The following is a 4656-nucleotide window of genomic DNA, read 5'->3' on the forward strand; positions in this document are numbered from 1 at the left end:
TAGGAAGGTAGGCAGGGGAGAGATCCAGTAGGCAAATTGATTTGTTGGAGCGGTGGTCCATTAACATAACATATAATGTAACATAACATGACATAACATAATGCAACATGATACAACATGACAAGACATAATAACATAACATAACATAGCATAACATAACATACATACCAGCATAGCACAACAGAGTAGTACATAAAAAGGAAGGCTGGTTCAATGTCCTGGCAGCGATGACACAGAACAAAGCCAAACCAACAGTAAACAAACAAAGAACAATAAATAGCTCTGCTTCTTCACCTGTATCATCTGCAACATTTTCTCTGAAAGGTGCAGGCTGGTGTGGTTTTTTTTTTTGACAGAGACAGAGAGAGAGACACACACAGAAAGAGGGACTGTTGGGCAGATAAAATATATTATGCTCACTTTGTTAAAGATGGCGCTGCCCACGTGGAGGCCGTCACCCAGGTGATATTAATGTGTGTTGGGGGCACACTATGGGCAGGCAGGATCCTTGTAGCGTGGAGCTTGGTTTTGGGTTAAGCCTTTCCCACCCTTATTGATATGGGGTGGTACAATCCCATCATGTTCCAGATAAGTGACTTTGTATTAGAGACTTCCCTATTTTGTATATTGGATTAAAGGTTATGAATCTACACTATAAAGTAGGGGCAGAATGGGAACTTGCTCTCTCGGTTCCTGAGATTAGCATTAGAGGAGAGAGCAGAGAGGAGAGCAGAAAGGCCATGTGGACGAGGCCAGGGGAAGCAGCCAAGATGGCGGAGTGTTGAGTGAGAAGCCAGTTTGTGCAAGGAGAATAAAGGAGATGGAGAACAGAGGTGAATAAGTCTGGTGAGCTAGAAACCTTTGATTCTAGGAAACTCGGATAAGTCAGTAGGTCAGTAGCTTTGTGAGCACTGACTGTGAGTGGGTTTTGGAGCCCAGTGTGTGTTTTTTACTTGCCCGCTGGGTGCAAGCTAGGATTAAAGATGATGGCCCATCAGTTTTTGGCTCCGTTGTTTCTTTACCGACTGTCTGAATCCAATGCGAACCTGCATGGGCCAGGCGACTGTGATGGTGGCCGTGGATACTGGCTTTACAGGGACAGATAGGGACAGCCAGACAGGAAGGGAGAGAGATGAGAAACATCACTTCTTCGTTGTGGCTCCTTAGTCTCCTTAGTTGTTCGGTGATTGCTCTCTCATATGTGCCTTAACCTGGGTGCTGCTGCAGAGCGAGTGACCCCTTGCTCAAGCCAGAGAACTTGGGTTCAAGCCAGTAACCTTTGGGCTCAAGCCAGCGACCATGGGGTCATGTCTATGATCCCACTCTCAAGCCAGCGACCCTGCACTCAAGCCCGATGAGCCTGCACTCATGCCAGCGACGTCGGGGTTTCGAACATGAATCTTCCACGTCCCAGTCCAATGCTCTATCCACTGAGCCACTGCCTGGTCAGGCCAGGTTGGTGTGTTTCTTAAATCACCAACTCAGAACTTGGAGTATGCCCAAGTATCTCCTTCTTTCAGGTTAGGGAATGAAGTGTTTTCTTGCCCTTCAGACTGTGGTGGGCAAAGCACAACATACAGACATAGAACAGTTGGTGCTGGAGTTGACTCTTTTAATCAGATTCTTTGGATGACAGTCCTCTTTGGAAGTTCCTATCAATCACTCACTGACATTGTGACATTGTTCTAATAAACACCCTCCCCCAGGTGGATTCTGGCAGACAAACAGCTTTGCCCCAGGGGGCTGGTGCCCTCCCCTTGATACCATGAGAAGCTCATTATCAAGCCCAGGCAATCACATTTACATTGCTAATTGAAGGAGAAAGCTCCAGTAAGCACTAGAGTGAGAATTATTGGGTAATACGAAGGACAAACTTCCTCTGTCCCCCTGGGGGTGTCAGTGTCAGCAGCCACCACAGGCCACTGTGTCTGATGCTAATAAAAGAGAAACTCAGAAAGGGCGCTGAGGAAATCAGCAGACTCCAGAGACTCTCAATGACTGCCTCTGATGTGGAATTGTGAGAAATTTCAATGCAATGGGACTTAACTGATGTGAAGCAGGGTGGCAAACAGGGTTTCTGGGGTGGGTTCTCATAAGGCCAGTGCGGATAAGGAACCAGAACTGCTTCCACTGTTAATCAGACAGCGGCCTTGGCTCAAGAAAATACCTCTGTCCCCCACTAGTAGCTCCCATACCTCACTGTGGCCATTACCTGACCTGTGACCGTATGGTAGGGTCAAAGTGTTCCCATGAAAGGCACAGAAAAGGAAAACCACCCCAAGCTTCCAAAACAATATGACAACAAACTTCACCTCCTATGTTGGATGTAGGAGGGTTTTCTAAAATTACTATTTTTTTATCATTTTATTTTTTTATTACAGTTTTCATTCAACACTATTTTGTATTCATTTCCAATGGGATATATGTGTTTTGACAAATGTTCCTTTCACTCAACGAAGGACTTGATGCAAAGACTCAATGTGAGGTGTTTGAAAGATATTTGAAGAGCAGGCTTTCATATTTTGAGCAAGATAGGTTTTGTTGACCTTCCCCTCGGCTACTTAAATGGAGTTGTAGCTCAGAGAAGGCTAGTTGGAGTTTGCTCGGGAGGGACCCCGGGACAGAGGAGAACACATGCGTATACCTGACATTCTCAGACCCATTTTAATTCAAGGAATCCCTTTCCAGTTTTTAAAAAAGCTTTTAATTATAGAAAACAAACACTCCAAGAAAGTGTAATGAGCCTGACCAGGCGGTGGCACAGTGGATAGAGCGTCGGACTGGGATGCAGAAGACCCAGGTTCGAAACCCTGAGGTCACCAGCTTGAGCGCGGGCTCATCTGGTTTGAGCAAAGCTCACCAGCTTGGACCCAAGGTCGCTGGTTTGAGCAAGGGGTTACTCGGTCTGTTGAAGGCCCGCGGTCAAGGCACATATGAGAAAGCAATCAATGAACAACTAAGGTGTTGCAACGAAAAACAGATGATTGATGTTTCTCATCTCTCTCCGTTCCTGCCTGTCTGTCCTTATCTGTCCCTCTCTCTGACTCTGTCTCTGTAAAAAAAAAAAAAAAAAAAAAAGAGTGTAATGAAAGCAAGTGACCTCTGCAAGATGGTAGAATCAGAGTTTTCTACCATCAACCCCACAGGATATTGTAAAGCCAGTAGGCACGGCCACCATCACAGCTGCCTGGCCCATGCAGGTTTGCATTAGATTTGGACAGACAGTAATGAAACAATGGAGCCAAGAACTGGTGGGCCATTAGCTTTAATCCTAGCTTGTACCCGGCGGGCAAGAAATACACACAGTGGGAAAACACTTTCCTTTCCATTCAGGGCTCCCAAAGCCACTGACTTATCTAAGTTTTCTAGAATCAAAGGTTTCTAACCTCACCAGCCTTATTCACCTTTGTTTCCCATCTCCTTCTCTCTGCACAAACTCTGCACTAACTGGCTTCTCCTTCAGCACTTTGCCATCTTGGCTGCTTCTCCTGGCCTCCTCCACGTGGCCTTTCTCTGCTCTCCTCTCTATTGCTAATCTCAGGAACAGAGAGAGCAAGCTCCTGGTTTGCCCCACTTTATAGTGTAGAAATCCAAACCTTTAATCCAATATACAAACAAGGAAGTCTCTGATACAAAGTCACTTATCTGAGGCATACTGGGATTCCTCATAAGAGTGCACCACCCTATATCATGCAACAGTCAAGGGTGTGGGGAAAAGCTTAGTCTTAAAACTAAGCCTCAGGCTATAATGACCCAGCAGTTTACAGCCTGTCCCCTATGCACAACGCAAACTATAAGTGAGCAAACATATATATCATATTTACAAACTTATTTGACCAACAGACATCAATTTTGACAATCAGCCATAAATAAGAAAGCCTTTGTGGGAATCTGGGAGTCCATGGAGAAATTTAGCACATCATTGGAGAGGAAAAAAAATCCAAGAATAGACCCAATAATAAGAAGTTTCTCCTTATCCTTGTCACCCTTTTGCTCCATGGTGGCACAGCTCAGTGCCAGCAGAGATCCCTTCAGTCCATGAGTTCTCCAGAGGGGCAATGTAAAAGTGAGTGAGTGCCTGGCCTCCCCAGACATGTGGGACGGTGCCCAGAGACCCACTTCCGTCCCTGTCTTCCATCTTCCGTCCAGAACGCTGAGGTGAAGAGCCTCAGGCCGGTGGAGAATGGCAGAGGGTGCAGCAGCCAGGGTGTCAGACTCATCCAAGGGAGGCTGATCCTGGTAACTTCTTCATGGGCACCTGGAAGCCCACACGAGCTGCTGGGGACACTTCTGCTGTGAACCCCCCCCCCCCCCCCCCCCGCCGGCCCATGGGCACCTCCAGTGCTCACCATGTCCTCTCTCCCTTCTCCCTGGTGGCCAGTCTCTGCACGTGCCTCCGTGGATGGGGTTGTGAGCCTTGGCAGACAGCTAAGGAGCACAGGCAGAGAGAGTGCCCAACTGCGGGGTTAAGAAAGAGCTCAGACTTGTCCATTTGGGGGCACACCTTGAGAAGCAAACGAGAGGTTCAGGGCATCTGGACTGCTTTGTGAGATCAAGAGAGGCATAGGGTCTAACGAATTCTCCTCTCCGTGGTTTCCCTTATGTTTTCTGGCCCCCACATCCTCCTATCATCTTCCTGCTCTTCTGATTAGAAAT

This window comes from Saccopteryx leptura, chromosome 4 (assembly GCF_036850995.1).
Source record: "Saccopteryx leptura isolate mSacLep1 chromosome 4, mSacLep1_pri_phased_curated, whole genome shotgun sequence".
NCBI classification, from domain to species: Eukaryota; Metazoa; Chordata; class Mammalia; order Chiroptera; family Emballonuridae; genus Saccopteryx; species Saccopteryx leptura.